Source organism: Papaver somniferum, chromosome 9, assembly GCF_003573695.1.
Source record: "Papaver somniferum cultivar HN1 chromosome 9, ASM357369v1, whole genome shotgun sequence".
NCBI classification, from domain to species: Eukaryota; Viridiplantae; Streptophyta; class Magnoliopsida; order Ranunculales; family Papaveraceae; genus Papaver; species Papaver somniferum.
Window position 1 is genome coordinate 22,499,216 of NC_039366.1, and position 14,907 is coordinate 22,514,122.

Genomic DNA, 14,907 nt, shown 5'->3' on the forward strand with positions numbered 1-14,907 from the left:
CCATAAAAAAGTCGTTTTATTGAGTGCAATTATCATAAAATCCTTTTAAGTGAGGCAAAACTCGAGGCGAAATGCTTATTGATCGCTTTCAAACACGCATTCTCTCATTATGGTGTGGTTATTTCCCACTCAACATTTAATAATGAGAATATGTTCTTTGGTATTTCTAACTTCTTATTACTAGCATGCAGAAACTCTATGTCCTCATAGCTCTTTGGATGCTTGGGAAGCTGGAACGCTTTGAAGTTGGAGTACATTTTGTGGGAATATATCTCTTGTAAGCCCTCACGAGACTATAACTCGTCCACTAGGGACACATAGGGGTTTAAAGGCATGTTGCATTTGTTAAGTGTTAGAGCATTGCTCGGTCGAACTCGCATGCGTTGCTATCTCAAGCATGTTTGTCAATGTTAGTGATCAAAACTATAAGTCTTGATTTCTAGTCTACTATAGCTAAGTCTCGGACTAGGATAAAAAGTGTAGTTGAGCTCAAGGACTTCATGGCGATTCATCATACAAGAAGAAGAACTATTCAAGGAACCGGTGGAACTTCTCGACAAAAAGGTATGTGAAGACTTGAACTTATCTATCACTCAAAAGTCTATCTATTCTATATCCTACTTCTTGATACAAAAAGTCGTATGCTATATGTAGACTTTGATTATACACAGTTGGTATTTAGAGCCGAGTATACCTCACCTATCTATATCTCGAAATATGTGTTGGTAAGCTTTTCGCTTCGACCAAGTTTATCTTTACCTAGTGACGAAAGTCATGATATGTTTCAATCACTTTGAAAATTGCTTTGACGAAGAATGTTTCAATGATTGGAATGAGAGTTTAGATTACATAACCAATATGGACATAAGCATTGTTGTGGAAACACATTTATGTATAAGTCCTATTCCTTGAACCAAAGTTTGTGAACTTTATTGATCAAGAGAACCGGAAGAATGGTGTGAGCCAAGTCCGCGAACTCAGTCCGCGAATTGCCGAAGTTCTCAAACCCGAGAATTTCTGTTGGAGTTGACAAACTAGTGCGTGAAGCTAAGTCCGAGAACCCAGTCCGCGAACCGGCGAAGTTCTCATCCCGAGAATTTCTGCTGGAGTTCGTAAACTCTGCCCGGTAACTTAAGTCCGCGAACCAAGTCCGCGAACTTAAGAAGGTTATATATCTGAAAATAATTTCTGAACTTAAACTTAAAAATACTAACGAATGCAGTTTGCAAACCGTGGCTATAAAAGTTCATGAACCGATTCGAGTGAATCAAATCATCTTTGCTTCAATTGTGTCTTGTGTAGTTACATAAGAATTCTTTACAATTGAACAACTCTATAACTAGTTCATTTGAGTCGTTTGAACTAGTTATGGTGAAGAAGAACATGGTTGATATGAATGCTCATATGGTAACCTTTTGGTTAACTATTATTGAACCAAAAAGTGCATACGTTTGGGTACGGTTAACAAACCTAGAAGCGTGCATTTCAATTGTGTGTAACAAGCTAAGTTTTCGATCTAACGGTTGATAAATATTATCTTGAATCTAAATCAGGTTTTCATCTAACAGTGGATATTGATTGCTTTGTTACCAAGGTAACTTAATGGCAAACCCTGATTTGAAAGACTATATAAGGGGACATCTAGCATCAATGAAAAAATAATCCCCACACCTTACGTGTGATACTAATTTGCGTGCTAGAGTCGTTTCTCCTTTAACCTATGGTTTTCTTCTTCTAAAACCAGGTTAGCGACTTCATTGGGATTGTGAAGCCAGATCGATACTACTTTATCGTAGTTGTGTGATCTGATCTTGCATCTTCTATCGTACGAGTACAATCATATTGATTGGCTTGAGATTGATATCTCCGATAGGAAAGATATAAGAAGTAATCACAAACATCTTCGTCTCATCGTTTGTGATTCCGCAACATCTTGTTTCGCTACCATACGATTAACATTGTTGTGAGGTGATTGATAACTCTAGGTTGCTCTTCGGGAATATAAGGCTGAATTATCAATTAGTTCCTGTTCACCTTGATTACTATCAAAAGACGGAACAAAACCTTTTAGGTTTTATCTGTGGGAGACAGATTAATCCTTCGATAGACTTGTCTGTGTGAGAAAGATTTGTTTATCATCAAGTCTTCGACTTTGGGTCGTCGCAACTCTTAGTTGTGGGTGAGATCAGCTAAGGGAATCAAGTTCGCAGTATCCTGCTGGGATCAGAGGCATAGGGAGTACAACTGTACCTTGGATCAGTGGGGGACTGATTGGGGTTCAACTACAGTCCAGTCCGAAGTTAGCTTGGAGTAGGCTAGTGTCTGTAGCGGCTTAATATAGTATGTGTTCAATCTGGACTAGGTCCCGGGGTTTTTCTGCATTTGCGGTTTCCTCATTAACAAAATTTCTGGTGTTTGTGTTATTTCGTTTTCCGCATTATATTATTTTATCTTTATAATTGAAATAATACAGGTTGTGCGTTAAATCATATTAGAGTAATCTAACCTTTGGTTGTTGATTGTCATTGATTGATCTTCGGATATTGGTCTTTGGTACCATCGGAGTTATTCCTTGTATTTGATTAGGACTCTCTGATTTATATTAGCTTGAGTAAATCAAAACAAGAGAGAGATATTAACTCCTTGAGATACTTTTCCCTAGAGGACTAGCAAAATCTAAGTATGGGGGAATTTGATAAGTGCTTAATTTACATGTTTAGAGTGTCAATTCCATACTTGTTTTAGCTATAATTCTTGCATATTACTTGTTATTATGATTATTTTCTAGTTTATGTGTCATATCAAGTGAATCATCCAAAAAGGATCTAAAAAGTGCTTACATGAACATGGAAGTGGAGTTTGTCAATGAAGGAAGGACAAATACCAAATTCAACTCATTCAAATCTAGGAGTTCTTGATACTATCTTGAAGAAAACGAGAATACGAAAAGAACGCAAAAAGAATGAGGTCATCCGAGTTCGGACGAAGAAGTTATAGGCGAAACAAGATTGAAAGACTTGAAGTTACAGAGAGAGGTTCGGCTGATAACTTCATCAGCTCGAGTCATACGAACCTTGAGCTTAAAACTCAATATTTTCGAAGAGTATACAGGAGAGTGTTCGTCTCAAAAGTAATCTTATCAAGTGAGCCGAACCTAATACTCGCCTGGAGTGAACTTCACTTGTCAGGTTCGTCCGGGAAAGGTCGACAAGTTATGATCCGAACCTGACAACTTCCTGGGACATATTTGGACAAGAAATTGACTTCTATCTCAAGGAAACACGGTCCCGGAAGGATTATAAAGCCTAACTTTGAGAGTTCTACATAGAAGACATCCAGAGCCTTAAGAATATATCTTTTTTTTTATCATATTTCATATCTTTTACACAATTCTACCTCCCATATTACATCTCTTACATCAAAACCTTGGGTTTACCCCTTTCGAGGGAACCTATTCTTCTTTTAATTGTGAGTAGCTAAACCTTTGATTGATTGAGGATGAACTCAATGTTTTAAACGTGAAGTCTGATTTGTTAATACAAGTTTGTTTGAAGTTCAATCATCATCGTTTGTTTTCACTATTTCTAAGGTTTATGATTGATTAATTAGATTGTTTGGAGTGCACGATGGATTAATCTATTGATCATTCTATTGTATTGAGTTAGGAGATAAATAATCTTTGAATAATTCATACACAATTAAAAATCGCGAGACCTTGCAGAGGGATTCTGTGGAGCAATTGCGAGTGAAGATAACACCAGCAAGTGGACCTTGAGCCAATAGTTTAACTAATGGGATCAACCTAATTCACAAAGCCTAAAGCGTTCGATTGGATTACACCTTGAGTGAGCTACTACTTGGTGTTTCGTTTGGATATAATCTGATATTGAAGAGCTTCTATATCCGTGGTAAAAGGAGTTTTGTGGATAGCACTGAGCTAGCTGCTATTCTACGGTTGGTGATGAATGGTTCTAACGAAAGATAGATAAGTATTCTAATCCAGTTAACGCTTGGTAACGACGAAGGATTCCTTGATCATCTTTCTTTTATTTGTTCTTCTTTTTATTTTACTTTAAACCAATCCCCCTTTGTTTTATCTTATTTTTCTATATAAATAACATGTTAATTACACAATTCTCTGTGGGAACAATCCTTACTACCGCTATATTATTTATTTAATTAGTGGGAAATATCTCGATTAATTTGTTGTGGTTATGACACGCATCAGAGATTCAGGAAATAAAGGCTATTACTTTGAGAACTCTTGAAATTCAGAAGGTCCTGGTTTGGCATCAGTTCAAAAGGTTTGTTGGAATCAATTCCCTTCTTCATGAACCTTATGTTCCCATGGCTGTTGACAACAAGGAGTTCGGGGACGATAAAGAATTTTTCAGAGGTCTCAATGTCTAGGAAACTTCTTATGAGAATTTATTCTTGTGTTTTTAAGAAAGGATAACTAGGGTTTAGAATAGCCATTATTGTGAGTACACATAGCTATTGCCAATGTTTTCATCTTGCAATGTTTTTAGATTTATTTGTTTAAATTCTAAAGTTGATTTGAAAGATGATTTTTGCAGTATTAATCTTTATGATTTTATATATTACAAATTGTTATGGGATATGCTGTTTACGTCCGTGAACCTTGACTATCCCATATTTGTTCAAAAGTTAACTCTATTATATGTCGGTATGAAAGTATTGATAAAAGATAGAATAAACTTTTGATTACAAAAGTTAAGCCTTTTATGTCATTATGCAAATATTGATGGAAGGAAGGATGAACTTTTGTTTACAAAGATTATGTCTATTATATGTCATTGTGCAAATATTGATGAAAAATAGAATGAATCTTTGATTATTCCGTAGTATTGGTCTTTCCCTGATCCACATCTTTGTGTATGTACTGTGTTTCTCCGTAAGTTCTCTTATGTTGAGCATGACCAATTGAATTGATCATTTTTCTTGTGATTAATTCAATTGAGATTTTTGGATACAAATTCATGTTTCATGTGATTTGTTAATGTCCAAAGAAATCCTTCTTTTCTTGCAAAAGTAAGGTCGCTCTTGTTGTTCTTTCGGGAATGGCATTTGATGAGGGAGAGTTCTTAATTGAACTTATGATTAATTGCCAAATCTTTGTGGGGAGTGCGGCTGTGGAATATTGTAGGAGTTATCTTGTATCTTTATAAACTCCTTGATGAATAAACTAAGTTTCTCCTATGTGAATTCATCGAAACAAGTTCGTATGTTGTTCTCTTTTGGTCATGAAGTATCTCTATGAAAATTTCATGAGGATCCCACTAGTTTTCGTACCTTTTCCAATTTATATTGACAAAAGGGGGGAGAATTAATGTTTAGTTCACACTACAAATACATATGGTTTACAGATCATTATGTAAGAGTGAGTGGTTTTCATTGTGAGATGAAGTATTGACCAAGGGGGAGTGATACATATCACCATAATATTGTTGTCAAATTTGTGATACAGTTGAACTTTGATGTTGTGTAATGATACTATGACGCTGTATAACAATGATTGAGAGCAACTGTTTTCTCATTGTTATACTTACGGATGTTCAACAACTATGATGCTGAGTTGAACACATTTGGAATCATTGGAGTACTTGGAAGTGACGAAGATTTCGAGTAATGTCGAAGAACCAAGGAGATCAAGCATTTGTATGAGAAGCTATAAAGTTTATTATTTTTTAATCCATATGTATTGATAGTTTTGTCACTAAAATTGACAAAGAGGGAGATTGTTAGAGCACTGCTCGGTCGAACTCGCAAAGCGTTGCTATCTCAAGATTGTTTGTCAATGTTAATGATCAAAACTATAAGTCTTGATTTCTAGTCTACTTATAGTGATGTCTCGGACTAGGATAGATTGTGTAGTTGAGCATTAGACTTCACGACGCTCATCAATTAAAGACGAAGAACTACTAAGGAGAGCTTGTGTAACTTCATCAACAAAATGTATGTGGAGCCTAAAACTCATCTATCATTTGGAAAGTCTATTTCTACTCTATCTCCTATATTGAGACAAAAGTCGTATTACTATATAGTTGTCGATTATACACATTTGAGATTTCGAGCTGAGATTAACTCGCTTACATATTTCACGAAATATGTGTTGGTAAACTTTCTCTTCAACCAAGTTCATCTTATATTCTTGACGAAATTCAAAATATGATCATGTGAAAATCGTCGAGTAACATCTTACATGGTTTGTGTGATACAATATTTTGGTATAGACTTGGAATGTTTTGTTATGATTATTTCAATAACTTGAAAATTGCTTTGGTGCTAATAGTGTATGAAAACGGATATTGTCATCCTCTAAGAAAGTTTCAATGATTGAAATAGAGTTTAGAACTATTGGATTATATACATAGTGTGAATTCTTGCATGTATGTGATCTATGATCGGAACTAGAGTATGCATACCTGTATGCGTACTTGTAGTTGTGAAATTCCGTGTACGAAGTACACATACCGGTATGCATAATTGCATAAGGTATTGGTTCGGGAATTTCTAATGGGTTTTGGATGTGTACTAAGGTATGCATACCCGTTCGCATATTGGCGAACCCAAACTCAGACGGCTACTTAGGTATGCGTACCGTATGCATACTTGAGTGGTTAAAGTTCTAAAATCGGTTGGCTCATGAACTAAAATACATTTATATATTAACGAATACATTCTTTGCAAATCATTTCTATAATGTTCATGAATTGATTCGAGCGAATCAAACCGATTTTGCTTCAATTGTGTTCTTGTATACTTCTATCAGAATATAGCAATTGAAAAACTCTTTAACTAGTTTCATTTGAGTCATTTGAACTAGTTATGGTTAAGATGAATAACGTTGATATGAGAATGTTCATATATTTAACCTCGGTTAACTACTGTTGAGCCAACATGGTGTACACGTTTAGGTACGGTTACTCAAGCCTAAATGAAGGTACATTTCATTTTTGTATAACAAGCTAAGTTCGATCTAACGGTTGAAAGATATTAGCTTGAATCTAATCAGGTGTTTATCTAACAGTGAATATTGAATGCTTTGTTACCAAGGTAACATATATTTCAAACCCTGATTTGAAAATTATATAAAGGAGAACTCTAGCAACTGGAAACCTAAACCCCACACTGAAAAGACGAGGGTACCCAAATATACCTCAATTTAAAACTTTTACACATATAAGTCCTTTCTGCGAAAGTGATTGTCTATGGACTGAGTCGAGACAATACAATCGGTTCACACTTCGTGTGATCGTCTATGGATACGAGATCAAGACAATACGACAACAAGATAACTTGTGTGATTGACTATGGATACAAGATCGAGACAATACAACAACGAAGTATAATTACTTGATAATAGGTTCGGACTTAACCAAACACAATAGGATTGCTATCAAGTAATTAGGAATTAACGTTTGTGTATTTTACTTCTAATTATAATAAAAACAATTATAACTGCGGAAATAGAAAAGTAAAAGACACAGCAAGATTTTTTTAACGAGGAAACCGCAAATGCAGAAAAACCCATGGACCTTGTCCAGAATTGAATACTCTCAGGATTAAGACGATATACAAAATATAAACCAACTTCGTATAGTTGAGACCAAGAAACTAAACCTATAGTTCACTTAGTTCCGTCCGTATCCCTGCGCTTCCAACTTGCAATAAGTCACGCACTTGGAACAATTCCTTTGGTTCGTATTCCAAACAGTCAAGGAACAACAAATTTGTTCGGTAACAACTCTTTTCAAACAAGTGATATGAGTTTGACAAAAGGCTCTTCCGTTTATCCCAATAAACTCCTTTGTCAGGTTCTTAGATCTATCTATTCATATAACTACCAAAGTAGTTGGGTCTAGATTTTACAATCAATACTCTTAGTCACAAAGACGATATATTGATGCCAATCTACTCAACTAATCAATCAAGATTATCACAAAGATAAATCGACTATAGTTAGATCCCCAGCCAATCAAGTTTTGTGCACACCAAAGATTATGAACTCAAACAAGCAATCTTCTTTGTCTTCAAATCTTCTTAGATCTTCAATAAACACCTGCATAGAATCAAGTTGAATCTCTTGTGATCAATCACACACAGAACGAAGTCTGTTAACAATGGATTATCACAAGACGTCTTTAGATCTACAAACAGTCTAATGATCCCCGTCGAAACTTCGATCTAGTTTAAGTGAATCTTATATCAGAAGAGAAGATTCTCAAGCATAAGCAAACTAGGTGCAATCAAAGTTAAACAACCGTTAGTCAATCGAATCAACCGAAAAATAATAATAAACTGCAATTATCTAGTTTCCCACCAACGGTACTAATAGAGCTTCTCAATCCCAAAGAAGTCTTTAAACTGAGCGGTTGTAAGAGATTTCACCTAATTAGGTTACTTTCCTCTCCGAATAGACGGCTCCACCAGTAACAACACAACTAGGTAGTTTTGCTGGCACTGAGGATTAGTTTGCTCGAAATGCAAACTTCCGTATTTATAGACTAAGGAAGTTTGGACACCAAGGAATTTCTAAAAGATATGCAATAAAGCCAAATTCGGTTTTCATAATTCCTGGAAATGCTCTGTCCAAATATTGACCGAAGTCTCAGTAAAAAATCTCCAATTAGTAAATGCACATTACCAATTTTTATTTTCTAAAGATATGCATTTTAATTGCTGGAAATTAAAAGCATATAAAACTAAAAGCCTTAACTAAAAGATTCTCAATTTATTTCGATCCGGGATTCTCCTTTTGTTATTAAGGAATATCTTTGAACAATAAAAGATAAGAGTTACTACACATGTCCAAAGTATGTCGACGTCTTTACTTTGTAAATCCTTTTTCATATTTACAATCTTGAAAAAGATTTTCCACACTTCCAAACGAGTTTAGAATTGGTTCATCTGATTTCCAAGAACTATGTGATTGATCAAAAACATTCAATCACCATTCATGGATTTAACGATTCTACCAAAACAATTTTCGGTTCTACCTCCAAGTGTCTACTAGGATCGGTCACATTAGTTTCCAAAAAAATTGTTAACTAAGTACCAGGATCGGTTACCACTTATTTATGGTACTTACGTGTGGTCGGTTGCACAAGTTATAGGATCGGTCACACCAATTAATAAAACTTATTAACCTACTACAAGGATCGATTAAACATCTTGTGATAGTCCCAACAAAGTTCTATAATGGTTACCCAATGACTAGGAATTGTCACACCAATTACAAATATCGATCATACCATCTCGGGTGATTACTTAGGATCAGTTTCACTAATAAAAGTCATACCAATACAAAAGTCAGGCATTGTGAAGAGTTTTACCAAGATACATAAACAATTATGAGAGGTTGTGCTAAACACACATATTGGTAATCCAAATATTTTCAATGAATAACAATACCAATAAGCCTGGTGATTTCCCTTTCAATTCATAAAACAAGTTTATGAATTGTACTTCCTTTAAACAAATGTAAAACATTGTTTCCTAGGACGAAATCTTCACCCATACCCATACACATAATCACAATAGCATTCATACGATTATGTCGATGTCTTATATACGAAGTTCAAAAGATAGGAATTATACTTCGTATTGTAATTCCTTAATACTATATCTAACTAGAGTATAATCATTCACAGCTTCACAGTTATGTTTTCAATATGCACGACTTGAAAGATACGTTAGGAATGAAACAGTTCAAGTCAAATATTACTAACCTCAAGTGAAAGGATGATGCATCGTTGTAGCTCTTTACTTCTTCACATTCTTCAAGTATTCATGTAATACTTGTAAGTCTCATATCCTAGTAACTTTCTAGCTAACCTATACGAAGTTGACTCTAGTAAATAATCAAGCGACTCTTTAAATGAGTTTTGATTCACTAAAATATGACAATTAAACTTGACATACCAACACTTGGTGGGTTCAACCGAGATATGCTCTAACATGCTCCACATGAGCTTCAATAGATGGACTATAAACCAAAATGTCATAAAAAAACACAAGCACGAATTTACGAAGATATGGTTGAAACACCTCATTCATGAGTTCTTGGAAGGTAGCAGGGGCATTAGTACGCCCAAATAACATGACTTTGAACTCATAATGGCCATGACGAGTACGAAACAAAATTTTGGGAATATCAGATGCATAAACCCTGATTTGGTATAGCCAGAACAAAGATCAATCTTGGAAAACATCATAGAATTATTCAACTCATCTAATGAATCTTCTATAAGAGGTATTGGGAATTTATCATTGACTGTAATGTCATTAAGTTTACGATAATCAATACGAAATCGCCAAGTACCATCTTTCTTATCCACTGGGAGAATTGGAGAAGCAAATGGGTTGTGGCTTTGTTGTATTACTCCGGTGGAGACCATTTCTGAGACTAAGGATTCCACTACATATTTATGAATATAAGGGCATTCGTAGGACCTTTGAGAAGTAGGGTTAGGCCCCATTTTGAGTGGAATCTTATGATCAAGGGATCTAGAGGGTGGGAGGCCATATGACTCTGCGAAAACATCTGCAAAAGTCTCTAAGAGAGTAGAAACTGCAGGGAGTCATGGACTAACATGAGTGGTAGAAATAGAGAAAAATTGGCCAATGAGAATGGGGGTATTACTCTTAATGAATTTCTTTAGGGAATATCCACTAATCAAACTCACAGAAGGTTTAGAAGTATTACCTTGTAGTGTGATTTAACTTCCTTGATGTGGAAAAGAAATTCTCAGTTGAGTGAAGTTAAAGAGAACATCACCAAGTTGGCACGACCAATCATCTCTTAATACAATGTCACATCCACCTAGAGGTAGAGATCTTAAGTTAGCAGATAATTAGTGTCCCTGCATTTCCCAATTGAGGTTCTGGAAGTTTCCCTGACTGATTGTGCTATCCCCATTTGAAAATGTAGCAAGCATCTGACCAGTAGGAGACACATGAAGACCCGATTTGGTGGTTAAAGTAGCATCTATGTGTGCTTCTTGTATCAATGAGAACTACCACATGGTGCTTGTTAAGGTGACCAGAAATTATGATAGTGTCATGAGCAATGTTCCCTGTTAAAGCATGTAAGGAAATTTCTATAGGGGGGTCACTTTGAGAAGGAGATGCATCATTAATTTTTTCAGTGGATATTGTTCCTGGCTCATCTATGTCATCATCAGCAATCAATATAAAAAATTATTGAATTTTGCATATGTGACCTTGTCTATAAAAATCATCACAATCATAACAAATCCCTATGTACTTTCTAACTTGCATTTGGGCATGAGTTAGTCTTTTAACAATAGGTAAGGGATTGAAAGGTGAAGTTTTAATGGGTGTACTTGGGTGACTTACAATGGGAGTTGGTGAAGAAACATTGTTCTTAGTATAGGAAATTAAATGAGAGAAAAAAGTTTTGATGGCAGAGGGTGGGTGTGAGATAGACAATGGTGTAGGTGAAAATGGTTTAGAGAAGGATTTGACTGGTTTACGCTGATGAAGCATAGAAGCTTGTTTCATTATATCCAGGTAAAAAGCTGTATCGGTATTTTATGGTTTAAATATTTGCATAACAATGTGTGAAAAAAAGGGGGTCTAGCACCACCACCCAATATTTCGTTTAGCAATCTGTATGGAGTAACTCCGAAATACTTTGCTAGAGAATCAACTAGACAGTCAGACTCAATCTAGATAAAAGTATCTCAAGGAGTTAATATCTCTCACTTGATTTGATTTTTACTCAAGCTAAAAACAATAGAGAGTCTTTATCAAATACAAGGAATAATTGGACGGTACGAAAGACCAATGCCCAATGATCAATTAATATCAATCAACAACCAAAGGTTGGATTTCCAATTGATGATCACGAACGCACAACCTGTATTATTTCAATTATATAAAACATAGTGCGGAAAAGAAATAACACAGACACCATAAATTTTGTTAACGAGGGAACCGCAAATGCAGAAAAACCTCAGGACCTAGTCCAGATTGAATACACACTGTGTTAAGCCGCTACAGACACTAGCCTACTGCAAACTAACTTCGGACTGGACTATAGTTGAACCCCAATCAGTCTCCCACTAATTCAAGGTACAGTTGTACTCCTACTCCTCCGATCCCAATAGGAAACTGCTCACTTGATTCCCTTAGCTGATCTCACCCATAACCAAGAGTTGATGCAACCCAAAATCACAGGCTTGATAATAAACAGATCTGTCTCACACACAAAAGTCTATCAAAGGATAAATTTGTCTCCCACAGATAAACCCTAGGTTTTGTTCTGTCTTTTGATATAAAATCAAGCTGAACAGGAACCAATTGATAATCCGGTCTTATATTCCCGAAGAACATCCTAAATTAATCAATCACCTCTCTACAATCCTTCTTGACTACACAAGCGGATTGCCGAGGAATCACAAATAGTGATACGAATATGTTTGTGACTTCTTTATCTTGCCTATCAGAGAACTCTCACGATCTCAATCGATTGTACTCGTACGATAGAAGCTGCAAGATCAGATCACACAACTAAGATAAAGTAGTATCGGTCTGGCTTCACAATCCCAATGAAGTCTTTAAGTCGTTAACCTGATTTTAGAGAAGAAAATCAAAGGTTAATGGAGATCAACTCTAGCGGGCGCACTAGTAGCACACAGACGTGTAGGGATTAGTTTTGCACAATGCTAGATGTATCCTTTATATATCCTTCAAATCAGGGTTTTTCCTTAGTTACAAAGCAATCCTTATTCACCGTTAGATGAAAACCTGATTTAGATTCAAGCCAATATTTCTCAACCGTTAGATCGAAAAACTTAGCTTGTCACACACACTTGGGTAGACGTTTCCTGGGTTTGTGAAAACCATGCCCAAACGTGTACGTGTATGTTGGTTCAACATAGTAACCCAAAAGGTTAACCATATGAGCATTTCATATTAACCTTGTTCTTCTTCAGCATAACTAGTTCAGTTGACTCCAATGAACTAGTTAAAGAGTTGTTCAATTGATATGAGATCTTATGTAACTACACAAGATACAATTGAAACAAAGATGATTCGATTCGATTGAATCGGATCATGAACATTATAGCCACGGTTTTCATAAAGCATTCCTTAGTAATTTAATGTTTCATGTTCAGAGCACATCTTAGGTCATAACCTCTTAAGTTCACAAACATGTCCGCGGACTTAAGTTAATCGGTTGAGTTTTCCAAACTCAGTAGAAATTCTCGGAAAGAGAACTTCCGCCAGTTCGCGGACTTAGCACACCAATGAGTTTTTGGAAAATCCAACAGAAATTCTCGGTCGAGAACATCCGACAGTTCGTGGACTAAGTCTGCGGACTGGGTTCGCGGACTTGGCAAGCCAATTACACAATCCTCCCGATTTCTCTTGATAAAAAAATTTCGAAAACTTCGGTTCAAGGAATACATGGTTATGTAATCTAAACTCTTATTTCAATCATTGAGACATTCTCAGAGGACGCTATGTAGTCGTTATTCACAGACCGATTTACGTCAGATCAATTCTCAAGGTGATTGAAAATTTTCATGACTTTCGTCACTAGGTGAAGATAAACTTGATCAAAGCGAAACGCTTTACCAACACAGGATTTCGAGATAAAAGATAAGCAATGAATTTTCAGCTCGAAATATCAAATGTGTATGATCTAGTCTATAGAGCATACGACTTTTGTCTCATAAGAAGTAGGAGATAGAAGAGATAGACTTTTGAGTGATAGATAAGTTCAAGTCTCCACATACCTTTTTGTTGATGAAGTTCCACGGTTCCTTGTATATATCTTCGTCGTTGTATGATGAATCGCCATGAAGTCCTTGAGCTCAACTACACTTTCATATCATAGTCCGAGACTTAGCTATGTAGGCTAGAAATCAAGACTTATAGTTTTGATCACTAACATTGACAAACATGCTTGAGATAGCAACGCATGCGAGGTTGACCGAGCTATGCTCTAACAATCTCCCCCTTTGTCAATTTCAGTGACAAAACTATTAATACATATGGAATACAAAAAAGATAAACTTTAGTGGCTCCTATTCCATAGTCTAATCTTCAACGTTCCTTGAAATCTTCGTCCTTCCAAGTACTCCAATGATCCCAAAGGTTGTAAGTTTAGCACCATCGTTGTTGAAGATTCGTAGCTATAACAATGAGAGAAATCGAGATTCTCGATCATTATTATACATTGTCATAATATTATTATATAACATCAAAGTCCAATTGTATCACGACTTTAACAATAATACTACGGTGATATGTATCACTCCCCCTTTGCCAATACTCCACCTCGATCATGGAAACCACTCCTCCTTACAAAATGATCCCGAAAACCATATGTATTTGTAGTGTGAACTACAATATTTCTCCCCCTTTTTGTCAATAAAATTGGCAAAGGTACAAGGATAGGATCATAATGAAATTTCCACAAGACGCATTTCATGACCAAAAGAAAAATACATACCAACTTAATTTAGATGCAATCTAATAGCCGAAGCTAACAACATTCATCAAGGAGTTTTAAGATACAAGATAACCCCTATAAAATTCCACAGCCGCACTCCCCGCAAGATATTACCATTAATCACAAGTTCGAAAGAACTCTCCCCCATTTGATGTCATTCCCGAAAGAACAACAAAAGCGAGCTTAACTTCGAAAGAAAAAAAGGATTTGTTATTGGACACCAAAACCCATAGGAATGATTTTCTATATCCAAAGCTCAACCAAATTAACCACAAGTAAACCCATGATTAATTCAATTAGAATATGCAACTAAATCAAACCACAAAAGTGATCAATTTAATTGAAAGTGATCAACATAAGCAAACTTACGGATCTACGACTAAGTCAATCACACGGAG